The sequence below is a fragment of the Coffea arabica genome, chromosome 6e (genome assembly GCF_036785885.1).
Source record: "Coffea arabica cultivar ET-39 chromosome 6e, Coffea Arabica ET-39 HiFi, whole genome shotgun sequence".
NCBI lineage: Eukaryota > Viridiplantae > Streptophyta > Magnoliopsida > Gentianales > Rubiaceae > Coffea > Coffea arabica.
This window is the reverse complement of record NC_092321.1, coordinates 29,517,671-29,532,779: the sequence shown is the minus strand read 5'-3', so window position 1 is coordinate 29,532,779 and position 15,109 is coordinate 29,517,671.

Sequence of the window (15,109 nt, the reverse complement as noted above, 5' to 3'; positions counted from 1 at the left end):
ACAAAATTCTACTACTTTAGTTGTACAATTTAATTGAGCATTATACCGAGCTAAACAATCCATGCCAATAATAGCATCATATCCCCAAATAGGCAAGGCTATTAGATCTACCACCAGTTTTCTTTCTCCTACCCAAAATTCACAACCCCCGTAAACCATATTAGTTATCATTGTATGCTCACCAGTTGGCGTTTTAACCTCCAAATCATATGATAACTTGATTGGTTTTATATCAATGCCACACATAAATTTAGGGTTTACAAAAGAATGAGTCGCACCGGGGTCAATTAAAGTTCAGGCAAGTCGATGGAAGACAGGGAGCATACCTTTCACCACTTTCGTTGTCTCAGGGGCCTGCTGTTGATCTGTTGCATAAACCCTGGCCGCTACCCTAGATCTACTACCTCCCTCATTGACGGGTGTCCTTGGCCTGCTACTTCCTTCGTTGGCCGATCTACGGTTATTCTGATTTGACGATTGAACGCTTACCCCCCTCTACCCCCTTCTCGGGCAACTATTGACCTGATACTCGGTGCTACCACATACCAAACATTTTCGACCCTTCACCCAACAATCATGCTCAGTATAATACCAAATCCACAATAGTTGTGACAATCTATTTAAGCACAATGTAGCACAATTGTATCAAGAGACTTCAACTTATAAGCAATTACCAAAATATGCCCAAAAATAGAAAAATGTAAAATTGGGAATTATAAAATCTCAAAGAAAATTGCAAAATGTTACCTCAAAAGCGTAGATTGATGGTGGAGGATGATAATGATGCAAAATTGATGAAGAAACAAGCCCAAATTCACCCCGAAATGGAAGAAGTGTAGTGCGGCCCTAATTCCCGTTTTGAGGATCAAACCCCCTCAAATTGATGTTTTTAAAATGAAATTGTTTAGGGTTTATGATCACAAGAGGTTGGGAGATGTTTTTATGGTGAAAGATTGAATAATTATTGGATGAAATGGAAGATTGGAAAAAGGGGTTAGGGTTCGGTGAAAATAGTGAAGAAGAAATTTGAAAAATGTAGAAACGAGGCTTCGGTTTTGCTATATCTGCGAAAGGATCCGAATTCGGATCGGTTCTGGAAGCCCTCGGATCCGACAGGGCTCGGATTCGCCACTCCAGAAGTTCAGCCGAGCCCTCGGATCCTACTTGGTTTTGTTGGATCCGAGCTCGGATTCCCTTTTGCATTTTTCAAAAACTCACGATCCGAACTCGGATCCTTTTAAGTAATGGCTCGGATCCTAAGGCTCAGATCCGTCTCACCAGAAACACAGATGAGCTCTCGAATCCTTTTGGATTCGAGGTCGGATCTCCAATTCTGCTTTTGATCATCAAGCTGATCCGAGGTCGGATCCGTCTGGGTTGAGTCGGATCTGAGTTCAGATCTGTCTTTTTCTGCACTAATTTGCAGAAACTGCATTTTTTTCAAACTTTTTCTCCCTTTTCCGGCCAATTCCAAATTACGCATTGGACAAACTTTTTATCAATTCCAACCTCCCACGCACATGTAATATACCATAAACACAATATCCAACCTCTCAAAACACATCAAACACATCTACATTGCAAATCGAGGGGTGAGGTTCTTTGATCATTTTTGCACTTTTACACCAAAATGGCACTTTTGGGCATTAAATGCACATCAAATGAGTCCATGAGCATTTATAAACATGTTATCACCAAAACTCACTTGAATATACTTGAAATGCACACTGTACATATGAATGGTAATTCTAAACACTTAAAGCACAATTTGGTAAGAAAACCCCCCTTTTTACATTTGTTCTTCAATTGTACCTCCAAAATGGATGATGAAACTCCGGTACATCCTACAAACAAGTGAAATACATCTAATTAGTCAATTAAATCACACCAAAATGTAAGAAACACATAAAAACACACAACTACAATATTATTATTGGGTTGCCTCCCAACAAGCGCTTTGTTTAGAGTCGTTAAGATTGACTCTCCTATAGCTTCTTTAACTCTCCATTGCGTTTCCTAAGGAGTAAATTACTCCTTTAGGAACCTTTTCTCCTGCCAAATAAGGCTTCAATTTTTGACCATTTACTTTGAATGGGGAACCATTTTCTCCTTTTATTTCCACTGCTTCATAAGGAAACATGCGAACCACTTCAAATGGCCCGAACCATCGAGACTTTAGCTTTTCAGGGAATAATTTAAGCCTTGAGTTAAACAATAACACCTTTTGCCCTTCTTCAAAATACTTAGGGAGAATGTGTTTATCATGCCAAAATTTCACTTTTTCTTTGTAAATTTTGGCATTCTCATACGAGATTAACCGCAATTCCTCCAATTCGCTTAGTTCGAGCATTCTCTTTTCACCTGCAGATTTAAAATCAAAATTAATAGCTTTAATGGCCCAATAAGCTTTATGTTCTATTTCTACAGGTAAATGACACGTTTTCCCATAAACAAGCTTATATGGAGACATTCCCAATGGCGTTTTAAATGCCGTTCTATACGCCCACAAAATATCTTCAAGTTTGTTTGTCCAATCCTTTCTCGATCGGTTGACAGTTTTCTCCAAAATGATTTTAATTTCCCGGTTGGCCAACTCCGCTTGACCATTAGCTTGAGGATGATAGGGAAGTGACTTTTTATGCCTGCATCCATATTTAAGCAACAAGGTGTCAATAATTTTATTACAAAAATGCTTACCTTCATCGCTTATTATTGCCTTTGGGACTCCAAACCTACAAAATATGTTCTGTTTAAGGAATTTAAGCACAACTTTAGCACCATTAGTTTGTGAAGGAATGGCCTCCACCCATTTAGAAACATAATCAACTGCTAAAAGGATGTACTTATTATTATATGAGCTAGGAAATGGTCCTATAAAATCAATGCCCCAAATGTCAAATAGCTCAACTTCCAAATATGTACTCAAAGGCATTTCATTCTTTCTTGAGATATTACCAGTTCTTTGGCATTGATCACAACTTTTAACCCAATTTCTAGCATCTTGGTACATAGTAGGCCAATAAAATCCAGATTGCCATATCTTTGCTACGATTTTAGTTATACTAAAACGACCTCCCGTTTCAAGGGTATGACAATGCCTTAAAATACTATGTACCTCTTCTTCCGGAACACATCTTCTAATTATTCCATCTACACAATGTTTGTAAAAGAACGGTTCTTCCCAAAAATAATGTTTAGCATCATTTAAGAATTTTTTCCTTTGATGAGAATTCAAATCACTAGGTATCACTCCACTAACTACAAAGTTAACTAGATCAGCATAACATGGTGACTTATAAATAGCCATTAAAAACTCATCTGGAAATTCTTCTTTAATGGATGAATGGTCTTCTTGAGGTATGTTTTCCAGTCTAGAAAGATGATCAGCGACTAAGTTCTTAGATCCCTTTTTATCTTTGATCTCCAAATCAAATTCCTGCAATAATAAAATCCATCGAATTAGTCGAGGTTTTGCATCTTTCTTATTTAAGAGATACTTGAGTGCTGCATGGTCGGTATAAATGATAACTTTAGATCCTACTAAGTATGATCTAAACTTATCCAATGCAAATATCACTGCTAGCAACTCCTTCTCTGTTGTTGCAAAGTTAACTTGGGATTCATTTAACATTTTGTTTACATAATAAATGACATGAAGTCGCTTATCATGTTTTTGTCCAAGAACAACTCCAACTGCAAAATCACTTGCATCACACATCAATTCGAATGGTAAGCTCCAATCCGGTGATGCTATTATGGGTGCGGAGACAAGTTCCTTCTTCAACCTATTAAAAGCAAATAAACACTCATCATTAAAGTGAAAGTAATTCACATAAAGGTTTATCAATCTTGGAGAAATCCTTAATAAACCGCCAATAAAATCCCACGTGGTCAAGAAAGCTGCGAATGCCTTTCACATTGATAGGTGGAGGCATTCTCTCAAAAACCTCTATCTTGGCTTGATCTACCTCAATACCTTCTGAAGAAATTTTGTGGCCTAGCACAATACCCTCACAAAGTATGAAGTGACATTTTTCCCAATTGAGTACAAGGTTTGTTTCTTCACATCTCTGCAAAATTAGATCTAAATTGTTAAGACAATGATCATAAGTAGATCTAAATACAGAAAAATCATCTATGAAGATTTCCATAATTTTCTCATTAAAATCAGAGAAAATTACCATCATGCATCATTGGAAGGTGGCCGGTGCATTGCACAGTCCAAAAGGCATTCTTCGAAAAGTAAAAGTGCCGCCAGGACAAGTGAATGTGGTTTTCTCTTGATCTTCCGGTGCAATGACTATTTGATTGCATCCTAAAAAATCATCCAAAAAATAATAAAATTCATATTCGGCCAATCTTTCTACCATTTGATCAAGATAAGGAAGAGGGAAATGATCCTTTCTAGTAGCTGCATTCAGTTTTCTATAATCAGTACAGACTCACCACCCAACTACAACTCTAGATGGAACCATTTCATCATTGTTACCACGTACTATGGTTATCCCCCCTTTCTTTGGCACTACATGAATAGGAGAAATCCAAACACTATCAGAAATTGAAAAAATTATACCTGCATCCAGCCATTTAATAATTTCTACTCTTACCACTTCTTTCATATTTAGATTTAACCTTCTTTGAGTCTCAACCACCGGTTTAGAGTTTTCTTCTAACAAAATCCTGTGCATACAAATAGTTGGACTAATTCCTTTGATATCAAAAATTGTCCATCCTATTGCCTTTAAATATTTTCTCAAAACATGTAAGAGTTTGCCTAGTTGTTCCTCATCTAGTGCAGAATTTACAATCACCGGCAATGTCTCTTTTTTTCCAAGAAATGCATATTTGAGGTGTTTAGGAAGTGGCTTAAGTTCAAGCCGTGGAGCTTGCTCACACGATTGTGGCGGTAATCCTTTGCTCAGTCCTAACTCCTCATACGCATTTCTCCTTTTGTAAGAAACCTATGCCTGCAAAAATTCAATCATTTCTTCAACTTGTTCTTCTTGTAAGCCTACACCATTAAGACAAAGTTCAAAAGAATCATTATCAAGATTAACTTGACTCATCTCTAATGCCAATTCATCACATATGTCAATAGAATAAACATGGTCGGTAAAAGAGGGATATTTCTCCACTTTACTTATCCCTCCACTTTACTTAGATCAAACTCCACTTCCTTTTCACCAATTTGGAACTTGAACTTACCACGTTTAACATCTATTATTGTACCTGCAGTGGCCAGAAATGGTCTACCAAGTATAATAGGTACATTGACATCTTCCTCCATATCTAAAACAACAAAATCAACAGGAATAATGAATTTCTGCACTTTAATAAGCACATTCTCCAAAATGCTCATTGGATGTCTAATAGACCTGTCAGCCAAGTGCAAGAAAATGTTAGTACGTTTTAATTCTTTCAACCCTGTGACGACCCCACCTCCCCCTAAGGCGTACCAAAGGGTTCGGCGGACCGCCTGCCCAGCTCTCGCCAGGACTCACTCACTATCTCAATCGAGTCATGTACACACATCCATGAACCATAAATAACATTCACAATTCATGCTTATAATTTACAATGATAGAAATCGAGGTACAAAGCCTCAATACACCAAACTAGTTCAAAACGTATACAATCCAAGTACAACATGTTCCCTTCGAGGAATAGCGCGAGTACAAGACCAAAAGTCAAAAGTCAAAACAAAAGGCTACGCTAGTCTTTTACAGGTCTCACGCGTCACTCGTACCCCCTGTAAGGAAAACAAATAGCGTGGTATGAGCTAAAAGCCCAGTGAGGTTCCAAATAGCAAATTGACCATTATTATAAGTACAAATTTTCGATATAGGAAAGCAACGAGCATGAAGAGTTCATAAAAGTGAGCAATAACACTTCAAGTAGCAATCTCAAAATGAGTGAGCGTAAAAGTTTTCAGAAGACACTATAATCCAATAAACAATAATCATTCCAAAGCATAAGGATACGGATGGCTCTCAGGAGCCAACTTCCATTCATCATCAGGAGCTTGATCACATAGTAGTTGACACTCCGTCAACTTTCAAGTAAAGCAACCAATCCAGTAGAACCCCACTTACACTACTCTCCGTCCACCATTCACACCCCCTACTGGGCCCAAAATCCTCAATAAACACGGGTGGTAATACTCGAGTATACCGATTAGTCGAGGAGATATCACTCCACTCGACAAAGCAAGAGACCCAGGGCTCGTTACCCAATCGACCAAGCCCCTGCCGGCCCGACTAGAGTAACTCGTCACAGGGTGTCTGGAATTCCAGGAAGTGCGCGCACCATAACAAGTATGTCAAGTCAATTGCAACAATAAACAAGTGTATATCATGTAAGGGCAAGTGCGATAAAGTACACTCTTGCCCTAACAATTCACGCATGTGACATGTAATCATATTGGCACGTATCAAGTACAAGTATCAAGTTCAATTCAGTATTTGAAAGCACTCACCAAAAGATATAGTGCTTTTACTGGTCACTTTCAGGTTATACTCCGAGTTCGGAGTCCAAATCTGCGATAAAACTCAATTTGAGAACTTTGAAACATGACTAGAGTTCGAAACTTAGACGTTTCGTTCAATAAGAATCAAGAAATTGAAATTCACTCGGACAGTAGTCATGAAACACTTGCTCGCTTTTTAAACGATAAAGCTTTGTAACATTTATACTTGAAATTGTCATGTGAGTCGAGAGTACAAGGAAAACGTACTTCGAGCAATCATTATTTCATTTCCCAAGGGTACAAGTTTAGTCAAGTCCTAATGTTTAACACCCAAGAAACATAATAGCCAAAGTCCTCGCTAGTTCAAGTGTTAAGTACTTAACCTTCACCCAAGTCGAAAATATAGTATTCTAGCCCTCGAGTAAAAATTCGGGCAGCATGCCCTTTGTGTTTACCTAATTTTCCAGCCATTTAGGCTTCATTGTTTTTCTCAAACACAACCCAACATCATACATATCAGCAATTTATGTCAAGAGCCGTTCCATAGGCTCACAATATCATAATAACAAGAATTACAATGATAACAAATGCAGAAATTCAACTTAGCACAAGACAGATTTGACGTACGAATGCGGAAATAACTTATCCGAGGCTACGCTTATCGGATTAAAGCGAAACCTATGCCGTTTCGAAGCTAAGACACAGAGATACAACATTCATGAAGGTCACTTAGTCCAGTTCCTACTGTAACTTAGTCAAATTCTCGAATTACTACACCAGAAACCAATTCGTCGGCTGCTTAAACGCAGAACACTGTAATGGTCACAACTCAGTGTACACAAGTCCGAATCAGGTGTTCTTAGAGGCATTTTAAAGCTAATTCATAACACTACAACTTTCATGTTTTGGCCCAGAGCTAAATCAGAATGGATCCTGGTCAAAAAATGTGATAAACTGGACTTAACTGAAGAAACGGACTGCTGGGAAATACTTAGAACAGTAAGGGTATTTTGGACTTTTCACGTCCTACGTTGCTCCGATTGAGCTGAAATTTTGTAGGAACTTATAAAATGCCATTCTATACAACTTTTCTTCTTTGAGCTAAGGCCAATTCGGCCTCTAACACACAGATACAAATTCGGACAGAATGTTGAACAAATTTTCCAGATTTTGGAAATTTTGAGTTTCTAGTGCAACTTTCCTTAATTTCTTGGTCTAATCACTACCACAACACCTTATAAAACTTCAATTGCAACATATAAGCATCTTACAACAATTTGGGCAGAATTTCCACAAGCCCTAGTTCATCAAATAAATTGGGGAAAACTTCTAAAACATGCTCATCATCCATGATCTCACCACAAGAGCAAGTTGCCAAGCTTAATTTAACAAAATTGAAAGTAAAACTTAGAGAGATAAGCTCTCTTACCTTGACTAGAAGTCACTACAAGTAGCCCAAGCTTTCTCTTTCAAAAATCACACCACAAGCCACTAGCTAATCACTCAAGAACAAGTTTAATCGGTTTACTTTGTTTGTTTTCTCACTAAGTTGTTGGATTTGAAGATGAAATGAAGAAATTTCTCTCTTGTTCTTCCCCTCTCTCTCTCTCGGCTCCTTGGCAGAAATATGAAGAGAAATGGAGCTTAGTTGCCTTATAATAAAGCAAGAGGATTAGGACTAATGGTGTCCACAAATTGGGCAAACACTTGGACTAATCTTGGCCACAAAATTTTTCTCTTTCTTCCCTTGCCTTTGAGCCACAATTTTCGGTCAACCTTGCTGTAATTTAAGAAGATATTATGTACAAAAGTCAACAAACTTGTTGGATAAGAAAAATGGTGGTCAAGTGGTGCGTTCAATCGGTAATGCGCGGGACCCGCCGGATCGCGCCGTTTTTCTTAAAACTCACGTACTAGGGTTTTTACTTCCCATTCACTAACCTTATACCATTACCACTAGTCACATCTTATTTCTCACTTAAAAGTCACTTTTAATCCCCAAATTAATTCTTACTCTGTACCGAAAATTCATCCGGCTAAAAATCGCGAAAACCCTAATTTTGCTCCAAACTTAAAACTGAAGCGTAAAACCCTATTTTCTAGGTCTATTTACTCTTAGTGTGAAATATTTGGGTAGTGGCATTTGATAAATACTAATTTTCAAATAAAAGGGTATTTTTGAGGAAAAATACAAGGAATTTGCGAGTCCTCACATTCTCTCCCCCTTAAAAGAATTTCGACCTCGAAATTCATACATGCACTTCGAATAACGTAGGGTACTTTCCTTATATATTCATTTCCGGCTCTCAGGTCTCACTATAGCCAAAACTTAGAGAAACAATAGAAATCACGAATCGTACCTTCTACTATCTCTGTTGGTTCAGGTACTGCCTGTTGGTTCAAGGCATACGCTCTAGCTGGCACTCTTGGCTTAGTCCCTCCTACACTTGCTTGTTCAGGGTTTAGGCGTGATCTACGGGGACAGGTTGCAAGCTGGTGTTCGGTGCTACCACACCATAAACATTTTCCTGCCTTTCGCCAACAATCACTCTCCACGTGATTGGCCTTCCCACAGTACCCGCAAGGTACTTGAGGGGTTGAGGTCTGACCTCCTTGTGAGGCACCTCTTGCTTGGCCCCAGCCACGCGAATCTCCTCTTGGAGTACTTTCCTTAGACGTTCTTGAAATTTTCTCACTACCATCTTCTCGACCTATCTTAGAAGGTGGCATATCTAAATCACTTTGTTCTTGCCTTTGACTTCCACCAGGCGCACCTCTCCTTTTTGCATGGAAAACTCTCACTTGTGCCCTAGCAGTCTCTATCCTCAAGGCTTTCTCCAGAACCTCTGTGAATGTATTAATTTGGACAGCCGCTAAGGCTTCTTGTAACTCCACGTTCAGTCCTTGTATGAACCTTCGTACTTTTCTTTGTTCCGTAGCTATCAGTTCGGGAGCAAATTTGGACAACTTTGTAAACTGAGTCTCATACTCAGTTACACTCAACATCCCCTGACGGAGTTTAATGAATTCGTCCTCTCTCTTCTCCTGGACGATGGGTGGAAGATATTTTTCGTTGAAGTCCCGTACAAAATTTAGCCAAGTCCATGCAGTTCCTTCTCTCTCCCATTTGGCCCTTACTACGTTCCACCAGGCCCTAGCTGGCCCCTCGAACTGGAATACAGCAAATTGAACCTGCCTCTCCTCTGTATAGTTTAGGGCAGCAAAGATATTTATCATGGCCTCCAGCCATTTCTCAGCCTCATACGGGTCTGGTCCTCCTAAGAATTTAGGTGGAGAGAACTTCTGGAATCTCTCCAAGGCTCTATCCTGCCCCAATTCGGGATCCCTAGGTTGATTTACAGGACCTTGACCCTGTTGTTCCACCAATCGGGCTAAAATATTAGTCATCTGTTGGATGGCAGTAGCCACCTGATCTCCCCCGGCATTCTGGGGTTCAGGTTGCTGCTCAACCGCTGCCTCCCTCTCCTCTCTCGGTTCAGGCACCGGTTCCTGTCCTTGTTCACTCTCACGGCCTCGCCTAGAACCGCGTTCTCGGTTGGCTTTCTTGGTCCGACTTCTTTTATCCTCCATGTTTCGCAACTAACCAACTATAGCAATATAACCAACTAATTAATGATAGAATATAACCACTAAATAACTATATAAATATAAACAACATAAAACAGAATATTGCAAATCATAAACCCCTCTAAATCATAAAACAAGGCAATACAACACATTCGATCATAACAAGTCACATAACTTATAGAGCATTAACCCTAGGTATCGCTCAGGCACTACACTTAATCAAGGCTCGAAACACGTGAATAAGAAGGATCCCAAATCCCATAAATATCTTCAATATTTTTCAAGTCCAGACTATTCGTATTCCCTGTGCCTTTGCTTTCACCATCCAAACTTATCCGAATATTACACGAGATCTCAACTGAGCGTAAAGATGTCACTCTTTGGTATTCGGGGACAAGAATCCGAAAATATGATAATTCACCACTCAAGCTGGCCAGGCTCAAGAGCAAATCACCCTATTAGAGATTCCTACCCAACATACATATCTAAGGTCCCCAACAATAGACAATTGTTCCATACTTAACAAGTCAATCCCCACAGTCCGAGAACCCTCTCCCGGCACGAGCTCAATAAGAGCTCTGATACCATCTGTGACGACCCCACCTCCCCCTAAGGCGTACCAAAGGGTTCGGCGGACCGCCTGCCCAGCTCTCGCCAGGACTCACTCACTATCTCAATCGAGTCATGTACACACATCCATGAACCATAAATAACATTCACAATTCAAGTTTATAATTTACATTGATAGAAATCGAGGTACAAAGCCTCAATACACCAAACTAGTTCAAAACGTATACAATCCAAGTACAACATGTTCCCTTCGAGGAATAGCGCGAGTACAAGACCAAAAGTCAAAAGTCAAAACAAAAGGCTACGCTAGTCTTTTACAGGTCTCACGCGTCACTCGTACCCCCTGTAAGGAAAACAAATAGCGTGGTATGAGCTAAAAGCCCAGTGAGGTTCCAAATAGCAAATTGACCATTATTATAAGTACAAATTTTCGATATAGGAAAGCAACGAGCATGAAGAGTTCATAAAAGTGAGCAATAACACTTCAAGTAGCAATCTCAAAATGAGTGAGCGTAAAAGTTTTCAGAAGACACTATAATCCAATAAACAATAATCATTCCAAAGCATAAGGATACGGATGGCTCTCAGGAGCCAACTTCCATTCATCATCAGGAGCTTGATCACATAGTAGTTGACACTCCGTCAACTTTCAAGTAAAGCAACCAATCCAGTAGAACCCCACTTACACTACTCTCCGTCCACCATTCACACCCCCTACTGGGCCCAAAATCCTCAATAAACACGGGTGGTAATACTCGAGTATACCGATTAGTCGAGGAGATATCACTCCACTCGACAAAGCAAGAGACCCAGGGCTCGTTACCCAATCGACCAAGCCCCTGCCGGCCCGACTAGAGTAACTCGTCACAGGGTGTCTGGAATTCCAGGAAGTGCGCGCACCATAACAAGTATGTCAAGTCAATTGCAACAATAAACAAGTGTATATCATGTAAGGGCAAGTGCGATAAAGTACACTCTTGCCCTAACAATTCACGCATGTGACATGTAATCATATTGGCACGTATCAAGTACAAGTATCAAGTTCAATTCAGTATTTGAAAGCACTCACCAAAAGATATAGTGCTTTTACTGGTCACTTTCAGGTTATACTCCGAGTTCGGAGTCCAAATCTGCGATAAAACTCAATTTGAGAACTTTGAAACATGACTAGAGTTCGAAACTTAGACGTTTCGTTCAATAAGAATCAAGAAATTGAAATTCACTCGGACAGTAGTCATGAAACACTTGCTCGCTTTTTAAACGATAAAGCTTTGTAACATTTATACTTGAAATTGTCATGTGAGTCGAGAGTACAAGGAAAACGTACTTCGAGCAATCATTATTTCATTTCGCAAGGGTACAAGTTTAGTCAAGTCCTAACGTTTAACACCCAAGAAACATAATAGCCAAAGTCCTCGCTAGTTCAAGTGTTAAGTACTTAACCTTCACCCAAGTCGAAAATATAGTATTCTAGCCCTCGAGTAAAAATTCGGGCAGCATGCCCTTTGTGTTTACCTAATTTTCCAGCCATTTAGGCTTCATTGTTTTTCTCAAACACAACCCAACATCATACATATCAGCAATTTATGTCAAGAGCCGTTCCATAGGCTCACAATATCATAATAACAAGAATTACAATGATAACAAATGCAGAAATTCAACTTAGCACAAGACAGATTTGACGTACGAATGCGGAAATAACTTATCCGAGGCTACGCTTATCGGATTAAAGCGAAACCTATGCCGTTTCGAAGCTAAGACACAGAGATACAACATTCATGAAGGTCACTTAGTCCAGTTCCTACTGTAACTTAGTCAAATTCTCGAATTACTACACCAGAAACCAATTCGTCGGCTGCTTAAACGCAGAACACTGTAATGGTCACAACTCAGTGTACACAAGTCCGAATCAGGTGTTCTTAGAGGCATTTTAAAGCTAATTCATAACACTACAACTTTCATGTTTTGGCCCAGAGCTAAATCAGAATGGATCCTGGTCAAAAAATGTGATAAACTGGACTTAACTGAAGAAACGGACTGCTGGGAAATACTTAGAACAGTAAGGGTATTTTGGACTTTTCACGTCCTACGTTGCTCCGATTGAGCTGAAATTTTGTAGGAACTTATAAAATGCCATTCTATACAACTTTTATTCTTTGCGCTAAGGCCAATTCGGCCTCTAACACACAGATACAAATTCGGACAGAATGTTGAACAAATTTTCCAGATTTTGGAAATTTTGAGTTTCTAGTGCAACTTTCCTTAATTTCTTGGTCTAATCACTACCACAACACCTTATAAAACTTCAATTGCAACATATAAGCATCTTACAACAATTTGGGCAGAATTTCCACAAGCCCTAGTTCATCAAATAAATTGGGAAAAACTTCTAAAACATGCTCATCATCCATGATCTCACCACAAGAGCAAGTTGCCAAGCTTAATTTAACAAAATTGAAAGTAAAACTTAGAGAGATAAGCTCTCTTACCTTGACTAGAAGTCACTACAAGTAGCCCAAGCTTTCTCTTTCAAAAATCACACCACAAGCCACTAGCTAATCACTCAAGAACAAGTTTAATCGGTTTACTTTGTTTGTTTTCTCACTAAGTTGTTGGATTTGAAGATGAAATGAAGAAATTTCTCTCTTGTTCTTCCCCTCTCTCTCTCTCGGCTCCTTGGCAGAAATATGAAGAGAAATGGAGCTTAGTTGCCTTATAATAAAGCAAGAGGATTAGGACTAATGGTGTCCACAAATTGGGCAAACACTTGGACTAATCTTGGCCACAAAATTTTTCTCTTTCTTCCCTTGCCTTTGAGCCACAATTTTCGGTCAACCTTGCTGTAATTTAAGAAGATATTATGTACAAAAGTCAACAAACTTGTTGGATAAGAAAAATGGTGGTCAAGTGGTGCGTTCAATCGGTAATGCGCGGGACCCGCCGGATCGCGCCGTTTTTCTTAAAACTCACGTACTAGGGTTTTTACTTCCCATTCACTAACCTTATACCATTACCACTAGTCACATCTTATTTCTCACTTAAAAGTCACTTTTAATCCCCAAATTAATTCTTACTCTGTACCGAAAATTCATCCGGCTAAAAATCGCGAAAACCCTAATTTTGCTCCAAACTTAAAATTGAAGCGTAAAACCCTATTTTCTAGGTCTATTTACTCTTAGTGTGAAATATTTGGATAGTGGCATTTGATAAATACTAATTTTCAAATAAAAGGGTATTTTTGAGGAAAAATACAAGGAATTTGCGAGTCCTCACAAACCCCAATTGCCTCGCCACAGTTAAAGGGATCAATGAAACACTTGCACCAAGGTCACTTAGTGTTTTAGAAAATTCTACATTACCGATAGTGTAAGGAACTGTGAAGTATAATAGGTACATTGACATCTTCCCCCATATCTAAAACAACAAAATCAACAGGAATAATGAATTTCTGCACTTTAATAAGCACATTCTCCAAAATGCTCATTGGATGTCTAATAGACCTGTCAGCCAATTGCAAGAAAATGTTAGTACGTTTTAATTCTTTCAACCCCAATTGCCTCGCCACAGTTAAAGGGATCAATGAAACACTTGCACCATGGTCACTTAGTGTTTTAGAAAATTCTACATTACCGATAGTGTAAGGAACTGTGAAACTCCCCGGATCTTTCAACTTTTGTGGCAATTTGTTTTGTATGATGGCACTACATTCTTCCGTTAATACAATTGTCTCACTATCTACTAACTTCCTTTTCTTAGTCATTATCTCCTTGAGAAACTTTACGTATAAAGGAATTTGCAAAATAGCATCAACAAAAGGAATGTTAATATGTAATTGTTTGAAAATGTTGACAAACTTTTCAAATTCTTTGTCATTTTTCGAAGGCTTCAATCTTTGTGAAAATGGCAACGGTGGAATTGGTGTTGTATCTCCAATTTGTAGATCATTTTCTTCCACCTTTTCTTTCCCTTTAATTTTCTTACTATCCTCTCCTAACTCACTCAACTGCTTGTTCTCTCTTCTTTCACATTCTCTCTCACATTCAACTACAGGCGGCTCACCTACTTCCTTACCACTACGGAGTGTTATAGCCTTCACATGCTCCCTTGGGTTCACCTCAGTCTTGCTAGGTAAATCCCCTTAGTTGCGATTGTTAACCGCATTTGCTATTTCCCCTAATTGGACCTCAACATTCCTGTACATATTGATGAGTTGATCCATCCTTCCTTCAATTCTTTCAAACCGTTGAGTAGTGGCACTGGCCAACTTTTCAATTTTATCATTTGATACATTTGCCAGCTTCTCAATTGCCAATTCCCAAGTTGGTTTGGACTCCAGAAGTGGTTGCTTCGGTTGAAAATCCGGTGGATTAACTGGTCTTTGTTGGTTCCCTTGATCCTTCCATCCAAAATTCGGGTGATTACGCCATCCTGGATAATAGGTATTGGAGTATGGATTGTTTTGGGGTGGACGGTTGTAATTGTTAA